Raw genomic sequence first — 14510 nt, forward strand, 5'->3', positions numbered from 1 at the left:
GCTGGCTCAATCTCCCTCTGTCTTGAGGGGGCAAGTGAGTTCGCCTTGTAGAAGACAACTTATGGAGAGACCGGCAGGGTCTTGCCCTGGGTCCAAGTCAATTAAGTCAAGTCAATTGAATCAGTCAACACCACAAGGGGCCTGAGGGTGGTCAAGCATGACTCCTTAATTTGATGTAAATTAATGTATTCATGTATTATTTATGGACTATTTGTTAGGAGAATTTATGTATTAGATATGGCCATGTGGCCACTATGCAGTACTTTCACTTATTGTCGTATTTATATGGAAAAAAAAAAACATTTGTTGTGTTTGTGATTTGTAATAAATACGGCCGGAGAATGTTATATTCTCTAAAACGCAAGAAAATCAGCTTGCATTGGATTCTTCTTGTATAAATTGCCATATGAATGGTGAATAATTGTATGTCTGGTTGGGATATGACTGGTCTCACTGCGGTCCCCCACCTGTCCCTCGCAAGCTCCACATCCAAGTAGGCACCCTAATAATACATTTTCTCAAACTGTCTCCTTGAATCCGAATCCAAGTCAATTGTATTTTAGGCACTGCAATACCAGGGTCTGAATAGGTTTTAGGATAATTACCTCAACACAGCCTCTAGGCCTGTATTTTTCACCTACAAAATTAATTATTTCATTTGTTAAATGGAAGCAAAACAGAACCGACTACAATACCCACGATGCACAAGGCTATCACACAAAAGTCAACGACTGGAAACATTGCCATTAATAACCTGGAGGGAGGTGGGCACCTTAATTGGTTTGTTTCATCAATTCATTGATTGGGAGGGCGGTGGGAATGTCACAGAAAAGAACGTGTTTTGCCCAGGCCCTGTATTTCTTATTGATAACACAACTCAAATGGATAAACTGCCAGCATTTTTATCTATTCACTTTTTTTATTTAGAAAATGCCGTTGTGGCTGACGTACTTTTTTTTGTTTCACCTACATCGCACATGCGCTGTCAGCAAAAGCTATTGTAAATAAAACAAAAAAACAGCTTAAAAATAGGCTTCGGGCCCATCCATTATTTACCAATCATAGGTTGGCATCCACGTCACTTTTGGAGCTACATGTACGAAGCTTTTTTCTTTTTAGGTTGAATTGTGTCGTTTGCAGCAGAAAAATGTTTTTTTTTTTTTTTTTTTTTTTTATGTACAAACTCCAAACATCTATTCTACAGAATCGCAGATTTGGTTTGTGAATCGGTATTCAAAAGGGGCATGTTTGGGACACCCCGTCCAAATATCAATTCACAGTAGTATGTATTAATGTTTTACAACAGAATTAATGGTTGTAAAATATAATTTTTCTTTTACTGCTTTTAAAAGGGAAATCCGTGGAGTGGAATTGTGTGTAGTGGACTGGAACTGTGTGGCATGGAGTGGAATTGTGTGGCTTGGAATATTGTGTGGAGTGTAGTGGAATTTAGTGGCATTGAGTGGAACTGTGTGATGTAAAGTGGCATTCTATGGCATGGAGTTGAATGGAACTGTGTGGAGTAGAAGTGTGAAGAGTCAAGTGGTATTTTGTGAAGTGGAACTGCCATGGCATTGTGTGTCGTGGAGTAGAACTGAGTGGAGTAGAATTGTGTGCCATGCAGAGGAACTGCATGGGGTGGAATGGAGCAGAATCATGTTGCATGGAACTGTATGGCACGGAATTTTATGGCATGTAATTGCATGGAAAGGAATGTAATTGTGTGGAGTGAAATTGTGTGGCTTGGCGTGCAGTTATAATGTTGTCGAATTGTGTGGAGTGAATTGAGTGGAGTGGAGTGGATCTGTTGGAGCGGAGTCGAACTGTGTGGTGTCAAGTGGAATTGTGTGGTGTCAAGTATAATTGTGCGGCATGGAGTAGAGTGGAACTGTGTGGTATGGAGTGGAACTGTGTCGATGAAAAGAATTGTGTGGAGTGGAATAGTGTGGCATGGAGTATAACTATGTGACATGGTGTAGAACTATGTGACGTGAGGGAGTTTGTGGCATGGAAAGGAATTGTGTGGCATGGAGAGGAACTGTGTGGTATGGAGAGGAATTTTGTGGCATGGAGAGGAATTGTGTGGCACGGAGAGGAATCGTGTGGCATGAATTGTGTAGCATGGAGAGAAATAGTGTGGCATGGAGAAGAATTGTGCAGCATGGAGTGGAACTGTGTGGCGTGGAGTGGAACTGTGTGGCGTGGAGAGCAATTTTTGTGACATGGTGAGGAATTATGTGGTGTGGAGAGGAATTGCGTGGAGAGGAATTGTGTGGCATGAATTGTGTAGCATGGAGAGGAATTGTGTGGCGTGGAGAGGAACTGTGTGGTATGAATAAGGATTGTGTGGCATGGAGTGGAATTGTATGGCATTGATTGGGTGGAACTGTGTGGCACGAAATTGTGTAGAATGGAGTGAAGTTATGTGGAGTGGAGTGAAATTGTGTTGGCTGGAACTATGCATGTGGAGTGGAATTGTGAACATGGAGTGGAATTGTGCATGTGGAATAGAATTGTGTGGCACGGAGTAGAACTGGATTGTGTGGCATGATGCGGGATGGAATTGTGTGGTGTTGAGTGGAATGGGATTGTGTGGCATGTAGAGAAACTGTGTTTTATGGATTTGTTTAGCGTGGAGAGGCGTGAAACTGAGCAGTGGAAATGTGTGAAGCCGAATTGTGTGTGTGTGTGTGGAGTGGAATTGTGTGAAATGGAATTGAGAGGAGTGGCGTGAAATGGAATTGTATGGCATGGAGTGGAATTGTGTGAATGCAAATGGAGAGAAATTCTATGGTAAAAGTGGGGTCGACATGTGTGGCATGCAATTGTGTAATGGGGAGTTAAGTGAAGTGGAGTGGAACTGTGTGACGTGGAATGGAATTGTGTGACATGGAGTGGAAGTTTGTGGCATGGAGTACATTGTGTGGAGTGGAACTGAATGGAGTGGAAGTAAATAGAGTGGAGGGGAACTGTGGCATGAAGTGTAGCAGAATTGTGTGGCATGGAGGGGAATTATCTAATGTGGATTGTGTGGTAAGAAGTAGAACTGTGTAGAGTGGAGTTGTGGGGCGTGGAATTGTCTAGAGTGGAATTGTGTGAAATGGAGTGCAATGGAATTGTTTGGCATGGAACTGTGTGGCATGAAATTGTATAGTGTGGAATTATATTCCTATATGTTACCAATTATCTCAACCTACAATCTATGTAAACAACTAATGCCGTTGATCCAATGCAGGAGCCTGTGAGTATGTACAACGCTTCCAGGAGAATTGGTTTGTTTACAAATAAACACATTTTAGACTATAAGTGGCTAGTAGACCAAAGAGAAAACTATATCATACCTGTTGGAGACAAAGGAGCTGGAGCTACAAATGTTAAAAGCCTTTCTAAACAGAAGCTGATGTGCTCAGTGCTCAATCACAATAGAAAATTATGGAGAGTAACAAGCACCATTTTGTGAGAAGAGGCGAACAAAACTGACTGTCGGAGATTTAAACCAAAGATATTCAAGAGTTGAACATGGGGGTTGTTAGAAATGGGGTTTTTGGTTGGCAGTCAGGTTACCCTCTGTCCAAGCAAGAACCCTCACTCTAGTCAGGGTAAGTCACACACAATCCAAAATTAGCCTGCGCCCACCCTCTGGTAGCTTGGCACGAGCAGTCAGGCTTAACTTAGAAGGCAATGTGTAAAGTATTTGTGCAATAAATCATACAATACCACCATATAGCACCACAAAAATACACCACACAGTGTTTAGAAAAATATATAATATTTATCAGGATATTTGTAGGTCAAAACGAATAAAGTTGCAAAGTGAATTTGTAGAGATATCACTGAAAAGTGATATCTAGTGTCTTAAGTCTTTAAAAAGCAAACAAAGTCTCTTTCAAGCACAAAGTACCTGGTTTGGAGTGGAAAATCTCCTCAGAGGGCCACAGAAGAAGAGATACGTGGAAAAATGGTGTGTGCGTCGATTTCTCCCCAGCACACACGGACTTGCGTCGTTATTTTTCACGCGGGGAAGTCGTGCGTCGTTTTCCAGCGCGCTGACAGTCTCTTTCTGTGGATCGCGGGGATTACCAGATGTCCCGGGTCTGTGCGTGGATTCTCCTGCTTGTTTTCCGGCTGCGCGTCGCTCTGCGGGGCTGCGCGTCGAAGTTTTGCTGTCACGGCAGGCTTCGCGTCGATTTCTCCTCTGGAGGTCGGGCGGCGTTGTCCTTGCGAAGCCGTGCGTCGAAGTTCCGGTCGTCCCGAAGGCGTCGCGTCGATCAGCTTCGGTGTGCAGCGTTTTTCACGCCGCGGAACAAGCTGTGCGTCGAAAATTTCGGCGCATGGAGCGTCCAAGTGAAAAAGAGAAGTCTTTTTGGTCCTGAGACTTCAGGGAACAGGAGGCAAGCTCTATCCAAGCCCTTGGAGAGCACTTTCACAGCCAGGCAAGAGTTCAGCAAGGCAGCAGGCCAACAGCAAGGCAGCAGTCCTTTGTAGAAAGCAGACAGGTGAGTCCTTTGAGCAGCCAGGCAGTTCTTCTTGTCAGGATGTAGTTTCTGGTTCAGGTTTCTTCTCCAGCAAGTGTCTGATGAGGTAGGGCGAGGCCCTGTTTTATACCCAAATGTGCCTTTGAAGTGGGGGAGACTTCAAAGAGTGGCTAAGAAGTGCACCAGGTCCCCTTTCAGTTCAATCCTGTCTGCCAGGGTCCCAGTAGGGGGTGGGGCAGTCCTTTGTGTGAGAGCAGGCCCTCCACCCTCCCAGCCCAGGAAGACCCATTCAAAATGCAGATGTATGCAAGTGAGGCTGAGTACCCTGTGTTTGGGGTGTGTCGGAGTGAATGCACAAGGAGCTGTCAACCAAGCCCAGCCAGATGTGGATTGTAAGGCACAGAAAGATTTAAGTGCAAAGAAATGCTCACTTTCTAAAAGTGGCATTTCTAGAATAGTAATATTAAATCCGACTTCACCAGTCAGCAGGATTTTGTATTACCATTCTGGCCATACTAAATATGACCTTCCTGCTCCTTTCAGATCAGCAGCTGCCACTTCAACAATGTATGAGGGCAGCCCCAATGTTAGTCTATGAAGGGAGCAGGCCTCACAGTAGTGTAAAAACGAATTTAGGAGTTTTACACTACTAGGACATATAACTACCATGGGTGTGGAATTTATTAAAATATCTACTTGTCCAGGGGACAGGTTGCTTCTCAAATCTACTTGTCCTGTAAAAAGATCTACTTGTCCCTTTGGTGCCATGTAGTGTGGCGACAAATTATGGCAGCAATCTCATTATGAAGAGCTCTGATAATAGCCTCTCTGATTATGCCAGGGCTACTACCATAGTAGGGCTTGAATACTTGCAGTTTCAATCCCTACTGTAGCAATTTCCTTATTTTACCACCTTTCTGCAGATCTGCATACTGGGGCTGGAGGAAGCAGTAAGCAATAGTTCCAGGGCTGGAATGTCTTTGAGTCTGCAAACCTACTCACCTGCATGTTTTAAAGATTTTCACCAGCTTCTCTCTAATATTTTCCCATAATAAGAAAGGTTGGACATTTACTCCTGACAATGGCAGAATTAGAACTTCTTCCAGGGTTGGGAAGAAAGTGGCTGGAGGGAAAATGAACTTGCAAATGCTCAATAGATTTTCACATGAGCAAATCTACACATGCGTATTTACCCATGCTAAAATACAGTTCACAAATATTTTATAGGGGTACGACATATACCATGGGTGCACTTTTGTGACTTTCTTTAAGAATTTGGGCCACATGTAAGTAGGTTCAGATTTGCGACTCGCAATTTGCGAGTTGCAAATCCGAATGTAGGATGGTGTCCCTGACACCATCTGTGATTCGCAAGGGCTTCGCAAATGCCCACCTAATGAATAATCATGAGGTGGGTCGCAATTTGCAACCCCCTTGCGAATAGTGGCCCTCACAGGGATGGTGGCCTGCTGGAGACAGCAGACCATCATGTCTGTGACTGCTTTTCAATAAAGCAGTTTCTTTTTTTGTTTGTAATGCAGCCCATTTTCCTTAAAGGAAAATGAGATGCATTACAAAAACGGAAAAATGCGAAACTGTTAGCACCCATTTGAAATGGGTGAAAACTGCAAATGGTTTGCGCCCGCGTTCGCGGTCACAAAACAATCCTACATTGCACTGCTAGTCGCAATTAGGAAGGGAACACCCCTTCCTAATTGCGACAACCCGTTTTGCGATTCGGTAACCAGGTTACCGAATCGCAAAACTGGGCTTGTGCATCGCAATGTGCTTTTTGCACGTCGCAAACAGCGAAAGTCGCTGTGTGCGACATGCAAAAAGCTACCTACATGTGGGTCTTGGTCCCTAATTAGATCTGGTGTTAACAAAGACATTTTGTTTTTATTAAACTTCTATTTCTTTCTCTTTCGGCTGGCTTTACTGTGAGTGATCGCATTCTGCTCTTCCACAAGGAGCATATTGGCACACAAAGTAGTTTTGTTCAGTGTCAGGAACTACAGTGGCAATCAGTGACGTAACGAAACTGGAGGGTGCCCCTTTGCAAAGAACATGGAGGAGCCCCCTCTCCAGACTCACTCAGGGCAGGTGCTGTGCTGAAGGGGCCCCCTGGAGGGCGGCTACGGGGCCTTTGTTATGCCACTGGTGGCAACGTGTGCTTTTAGAGTTCCATAACTTTGGGGGTTTTTTTTGCCAGTGTTTGTTACAATGTTGAGGGCCTGGTAGCTCCCACAACAATAAAATGTTACAAAAGCCATGTCAAAACAAGACACGCATTGATGAAACTAAAAGACTTATAAAAATATGTCAGATCAGTTGGCTTTGTCAGTGTTTGTTTATTTTTATGCTTCCCATATTCGTGTTGAAAATGGTTACACTGATTTTCCATTAGAAATATTTTTGGGAAATACTAGCATGCATCAACACATTTTACTAAATGACACTTCATTTGCATCTAATCAGAGAGCATTCTGGGAGCATTATACTTAGCCTCATAGCCTAAACTTTTCAGACATGTGTATACACATTTTTTTTTTGTACTGGAACCAACGTCAGTAGTGAAGTGTGACCTTAAAACATTTATTTACAACACTCACCCTAATAATGAAGGCTTTCAAATAATGAACCATAAATACAAGTTCGAACAGCATTATCTTTTGGAAACACATTACCTCAACTGCAGAGAGTTCCACTCTCTGTAAACAAGCAGCCAAATGGTTTGTGCTGCAGAGGGTTGGGCCTACTTGTCCCAAGGACAAAGTAAACATAAAAACTTGTTGCCCTTGACCCCAAACAAGATATCCCGGGCGTCGGGCGATAGGAATTCCACATCCCTGACTACACAGGTACATGTCCTGCCTTTTACCTACACAGCACCCTGCTCTAGGGGTTACCTAGGGCACACATTAGGGGTGACTTATATGTAGAAAAAGGGGAGTTCTAGGCTTGGCACGTACTTTTAAATGCCAAGTCGAAGTGGCAGTGAAACTGCACACACAGGCCTTGCAATGGCAAGCCTGAGAAAAGGTTAAGGGGGCTACTTAAGTGGGTGGCACAACCAGTGCTGCAGGTCCACTAGTAGCATTTAATCTACAGGCCCTAGGCACATATAGTGCACATTACTAGGGACTTATAAGTAAATTAAATAGCCCAATCAGGTATGATCCAAAGTTACCATGTTTAAAAAGGGAGAGAGCATATGCACTTTAGCACTGGTAAAGTGCGCAGAGTCTAAAAGCCAGCAAAACAGGGTCCAAAAAGTGGAGGGAGGCAGGCAAAAAGTTAGGGGTGACCACCCTAAGGCATGTCAGGTCTAACAGGGGTGCTCTATGATGACTCTCTCAAAAGCTGTGGCAGTGGGTTTTGTGGGAGGAGGAAGAAGCAGCATGGAAAAGGGCTGGGTGGGAGAAGAAGAACAAATAATAACACAATAACAATACAATTTGAGGACAGACACTAATTAAGATGACTAAATCTATGGTTGGGCCATGTTCCACAGAAAGAAAAGGAAGTGATGTCTGGAACACGCTCATCAATAAGGCAGCAAAGAAGAGTGACAATGATGCCAACGAATGTTAAGCAATGGGTGGGCTCCAAGTCATTACTGTTAAACAATACCTCTCCCTGCAGTCAGCACCTGCTCTTTCAACAGGCAAGACCTAAAAAGCAGGCAGTGAATAATTCCAATCTGGTGGATCGAGCAGGTCACATTATGACGAGAATTGCACATAGAAGAATCCAATTTTGATTTACATATTTTTTAACTTTGCAGCATTTTTTATAGCTGCAGATCCTTATTGACAAACAGATAATGTGGCTCTAATAGACGCGCTTTCGCTGATCTGCCAAAATGGATCATTATTTTGCCTTCAGGACCTGATGCATATGCCACTATGACAGATTCTCATTGAAGGTCCCCCCAAAATACTTGGCCCCCCAAAATATATGGCCCAGAAGCCATGCATAGCACATTAACCGGACTGTAAAATCGACTGCACAAAGACTAAACCTATGGATGTACTTGGAACCACGTTGAAGGATAGGGATGCAGTAGGTGCAATCCTATTGCAATACTGTTGACTATGTCACCTTACTGAGGCCTACAGAGATGGGGATCAATGGGATGCTTGAAACCTTATTCACATCTTTGTCTTGAGGACCACTAACTGACTCCTTTCAGATCTAACAGCTTCTCCAGTCAATGTGAAGTTCCCTTGGATTCTCCCATTTCTTCCCTCTCTAAAGAAAATTCAATACTTTGCAGGCTGGGAAGTGGCACAGTTAAGAGGTGATCAATGTTGGAAGCCTTGGTAGTCAATGAGCCACTGAATTTGTTTTAAAGCCCTCTGATGCACAGATTCTATTATGTACTTTATTGCTCTGGTATGCATAAACATTTCACTCTCTCCTGGCTGGCTCTCTACTTTCAAGCATGATCAATTATATCAGTGGTCTCTCTCATGGGATCATTCTCCTGGATTCTTCGGGTTCAAATTGTGGAATGCCCACCATATTCAAATTTGCTAGGTTCATGATGCGTGACTTTTAGAAAGACTATAAAAACCTAATTATTTGTTGATTGTTTACTAGTTTGTTATGGATTTTATCATGATGTGAGTTTTTAGATTTGCGGTTAGTATTATTTGTGTCCTGACAGCGCCAATAAATGAAAACATCATTTATTTAAACAAAATAAACAGTAAAATCAACCCACACCACCAGATAGAGAGAACAGGCTATACAGCATCATTTGTACCATTCCATTATCATACTGCTAGAATATTAAACACACCCTTATAACTAAAGGCACTCTAAATGCCGAATTAGTTAAAACCAATATTAAAATAAAATATACATATTAAAAACAAATATTAGCAGATATTTACCTTTGGGGATGAAAATAGACATTCCATTGCTGCATGTGTTGTTCCTAATCTTCCCTCTGAAAACAATGTTTTTATGCATTTGTTATGCTCTAAACACTTCAGGCATACACGTAAGACAGGAGGAAGTTCCAGAAAAACTGTTTTTATAAAAGAAGCAGCATTTTATTAAATTCATGCTTCTTCCACACACCCCTGTCCTTTTCCAAAAGGAGGCTTCCTTATAAACGATTTAAATAGAATCAAAAGCTTTGCCTCTATCTTGCCCTTGAAACAAAACTTGGAGAAGCCCTTTACAGCAATCTATCAGACGGGTTGCAATCCGTTAAACTCCATAATATGAAGTTTAGCTTCAAACGAGTGAAGATAAGGAAGATGAAGCTGAAGATTCCCCCTCGTCCCCTACAAGCTCCATGAGTACCAAATTATGTAAAGAGCCTACCAGGCCAAGAACAACTTGTAGAGGGGCCAAAGGATTTGAGCATTCCCTTTATAAGTAAGACCAAGCTTGCCTAAAATCAGATGAATTCGTTTACCAGGCATCCCCACATCAAAACTATAAAGTTCTTCAACTAATTTCCAGTCTAGTACATTTAACAACAAGAGGTTGTGGAAATATAGGCTTTCAACTCTGTGTTCACCATCAACGGATTTCTCATTTCATAAACCTTTCTTAGGGCCTAAATCCTCCTACTGTAAATAGATGCATAATAGGCCAGCATGCTTCTTCCAAATAAAGCTACTAAACCAATCTGTTTCTAAGATTGAGTAGCCCAATATAAGTTACTAGAAAAACAACAACTCCAAATATTCCGATTTTTTGATGACCTGCAGAGTCACTCACTTAATCATTACTTAAATTTGGACTTTGCTCGACCGCTTGAGAAGATCATACCCTTAATTTAGGCAACATTGATTATTGTGTGGTTATCCCTAGCATACTTCGTTAACTGATCTAGTTTCTGCTTAAGACTGATCAGTGTGAGGTCCAAGAGGACGTGATAATCAGCATACATAAGGACCAGCAAGTTACCACTCTCTAATTTGGGGAGAAAGGCCAACATTGCTGTACCACCAAAGGCAAACATAAGGAAGACAATAACGGACCAATGGGCAGCCTTGGTTTGAGCTGTTCATCACTCTCAGCTCTAAGAAGCATTTAGAGAACACTATCATTAATCAAATCAAACAGCAAGCACCAGCCCAGATACCGACATCACCATGAGAACAATATTGGCAAGTATTGATATAAAAATCTTTCGCAAGAAGGGACGAGCTCAAGTATATCTTCAACCCATACTAATGATTGCTGTTTATAATGGCTAGGATATCATCAAACCCTTGTGCAGTTGAACTTTGAGCAGTCTTGATGTAATCTATATTATTAACCTTTGATTTGAAGTTTGGGCCACAACATACATAAAAATCTACTCATCAGCATTTAGTTTACAGTATTTTCTGTTTTTTTTAAAAGACTTTCGGATTTAATATTCCAGCAGAAACACAAATTCATTCATGAAAGGCCTGTTGATATTTGATCCAAGCATGTTCATTTATCTAAGAGGTTAACATCTTTGACTCTGAACTAATATGCATTTGAATTCTATTTCCAATGAAGCATCATTGAGGGCAGACTACATATCTTATAACTCTCTCTATCTCTTTCAAGATCAATTTCCTGCTTACTACACTCTATTCTCTTGGGGACCGATGTAATAAAATTACTTAAGATCTTATACTACCATTCTACCGCTGGCCTGCCGACGCCACACGGAGTCGCATTGCCCCTCTTCGCACTGCGACCCTGGTCTCGCCAACGGCATCATCGGATGACTTCATCGATCCGGTGCTCGCACCACGAACTCTGGGCCCGCACTCTGGCATCGCCTGCTCACACCGCAGCCTGGGCATCCCAGACACCATCACTCCTGCTGACACCAGCGCCGCTGCCTGCACCGTGGCCTGTGGACACCGCACGTGATGTACACGAAGCACCGTCACAGACCGCAGCCCTGGTCCATCGACGTCAGCACCATCGACTCCTGTGTCGTCACCAGGCATCCTGCCTGCACCGTGGCCTGTGGACACCGCTCGTGAGGGTCATGAAGCACCGTCCGGTCCCACACTTCTCGCTTGGGCCTACCGTCGACAGCGCTCCAGCGCTGCCTGCACTGTGACCTGTGGACACCGCACATCGCACTGCCCTGCTTCACACCGCAGCCCTGGTCTCACCGACACCACTGGATGCCGTCACCGAGCCGCAGCCTGCACTTTGACCTGTGGGCACCGCAGCCCCGACGCCATCCACACAGGTGCACCTGACTTCCTCAGCCTGGAGTTCGATCTGCAACACGTGTGACATCAAGGGCCCGACGACTCCTGCACTGACTCCGGAACTGACACCTCGACGTCAGTGATGTCGCCCTCCGGAGCTCACTGTGAGGATCGCAACGCCCTGCAAATCCAAGGTATTGTTTGTGGGTCTTCCCGACACCGTAGCTGGCCCGCAAAACCACGGCCGGCCTGAACTGTTGGTTTTGCTGATCACGACGCTGTGATAGCCCCAGGTGGAGCTATCAACTTCAAGGAACTGCATTTTGGTGTAAATCTTGCTGAATTCATATTTCTATTACTGTATGTTGGATTATTATCTTATTTGGTCTTGTTTTATATAGATAAATATTGGCTATTTTTCTAAAGCTCGTTTGGTGTCCTTTTGTAGTGTTTTCACTTATTACTGTGTGTTATGTGCAAATGCTTTACACGTTGCTTCTGAGATAAGCCTGACTGCTCGTGCCAAGCTACCAAGGGGGTGAGCAGGGGTTATCTGAGCGGGTATCTCCCTTATCCTGACTAGAGAGTGAGGGTCCCTACTTGGACAGGGTGTAAACCGACTGCCAACTAGAGACCCCATTTCTAACAACATTAATGTAGAAAATGCCAATCCCTTCAGATGTCTGAATCGTGAAGGATTTTGTATGCTATTAAAGCAGGATATATAGGAATACTGCAACAACATAGCCACCTTTTTGAGACATTAGAAAGTACTCTGGAAGGATGGACAAGTGAGGCCCACTACCACTTTGTGCTGTAACATCAAAACAGCTTACAATGTATGCAATGAAGCAACATCTGATCAACCAATAGCAAGCTACAACAAGCAAACCAACACTTACCAAGGAAAGTTAAAAATAAGTGTGCCAATGGCAAGTACAGAAAAGGCATCAGTTTTCAACCAAAGGAGCCATGCTACACAAAAGGATAACAGACTAAACACCCCATGAAAAACATTAGTGGGCCCTCCAAGAAACAAAAACATAGCAATAAAAACACAATCGCAAGAAAAGTATAGTCCTGTGGTAGACATGGATGTTGTTTAGACAGAAGAGGTTATCTAACAGCTAGATGTAAATTCTGATGTTCATCAGATGGGTATTAACGAATTGAGAAAACCTTTTTATTAATGCTGGAACAGTTTTCCAAGCTGGTTTTGAAGATCTAGAAGAATGGAGGTAGCCTCATAAGAGCCAGATGTGCACTTCACAAGACTTGGCTTGCTCCCTTAATAGTCTACCTTGCAATGAAGTGCTGAAAGTTGCACAACTGAGTTTGGTATATAGCATTTGAGCATTTAGTAGCATTTAGTAGGCGCCAAGAAACCCAGTCATCTTACCCTCAATTAAAGACGCTTTCACTTGCTCTTTTTGGGACCAAGAATGCGACATTCCCTTTGCTGGCTTCCCATCCAACCTAAAACACCACAGGAAGCAAAGCAACCACAGGATCACCAGAAGCTTACTTCATTGTCAAATACCCAAACTACTTGAATAACTAAAAGGAAGTCACCCATTATCCCCTAGGACATTTATTACAGCAGGAGAGTGAGGCACCTAAAGTGATCAATTATGTTTTATCAGCCACATCTACAATGCATCTAATTTCCAAATTGCACACCATGGGAACAGAAACTTAGGCTACATTTCAGTGGAGTGCTGGAAATACTATTGCATGCAGAGTGGGCTGCTCGCCGCAAGCAGTAGGCTTTGCACTATACATAAAGTTTTTTTTACAACATGTATACCATTCCCCGATGAAACTCTGGCAGTATGGCCTGAGACCGAACTCGTGTAGCGTACCATGTGTGTCTCAAGAGGCAGACGTCCTACACCTGGACTGACATACCACACTATCCAGACATATTGAGTGAGCTTCTCAAAACCATCTTGGTCATGACTGGCTACAGACGAACCTTATTACTGGCTTGCTGCGCTGGGCGGGAAAGCTGCATTCACTTACATATGTTTTATAGTGAAAGTGCGGCTTCTTAGTCGAAAGGCTAGTAGCATGCTTCTGAGGTAGGGGAACAGACCCAAAAAAAGAAAGGCTGGATCACATCAGTTATATACTGTAAGAAACAGCTTGACATATGCTGCCACCTACCTTCAAACGCAGGGACATATGGGGACCCCTCAAGATCAGTTTTTCTGCCTGAACCCTGGTAGAAAGATCCCCAAGCCTCAGTCAGCTGCGATATAATATTCTTATAAGGCTGATTTAGTGGTTAATTGTCTGTTCCCCTCTTAGCAGATGAACTGACGTCACTTGTAGTCTTGTCAAGATGGGACGCCATTGAGCCTTACAAGGAGGCAGACTACATATCTTAAGAGTGGGGGCTGCTACGTGCAAGCACTGCTCTGGTTCCACTCAAGGGGAACAGCAAGGAAGCCGCACGTTTATTAGGATTTGACAGCTGTTTACCATAGCAAGCATTTTACTGTCATAAACATCTATCTGATGCCTAGAAAATACCAACAGAAAGCTATTCTGCTTCATTCGATCATCAATCCTATATTACACACTGAACAAGCTCTTCCCTCAACTAACAAGACAGGGCCTTCCGATCAAAGGGAAAGTCTCGTTAACAAGGCACTCGCTGCCCGTCCCCACACTCTGAAGTAGCTGCACAATAAAATGCCATCATTTGAGCAAAATGCCAAAATAAATGATGCATTATAGCAGGAGACTTCGATTAAACTCTTCGAAGCTACCAGAGTGAATGCCAAAACCTGTGCATTGCAACTGTGCAAAAGAATAACAAGGAAGAGAGATCCCCACGGCCATATTGAAAGTAAGAGGA

At 43.3% G+C, this 14510-nt stretch overlaps 1 protein-coding gene across 2 annotated transcripts in view; it reads right to left on the minus strand.

Annotated features, from left to right (window-relative positions):
• The window catches only part of PALD1 (phosphatase domain containing paladin 1), a 966838-nt gene that overhangs the window by 830692 nt on the left and 121636 nt on the right, over positions 1-14510 (minus strand). The window contains exon 1 of one of the 2 annotated variants that reach the window (XM_069240369.1): positions 9377-9395. The exons of the other annotated variant lie outside the window; for it this stretch is intronic. The gene's annotated coding sequence lies outside the window, so the exon portion shown is untranslated. Of the gene's footprint in view, positions 1-9376; positions 9396-14510 lie in introns of those variants that run through there. 2 annotated transcript variants of the gene reach the window in all.

The sequence above is a fragment of the Pleurodeles waltl genome, chromosome 6 (assembly GCF_031143425.1).
Source record: "Pleurodeles waltl isolate 20211129_DDA chromosome 6, aPleWal1.hap1.20221129, whole genome shotgun sequence".
In the NCBI taxonomy this organism is placed as follows: domain Eukaryota; kingdom Metazoa; phylum Chordata; class Amphibia; order Caudata; family Salamandridae; genus Pleurodeles; species Pleurodeles waltl.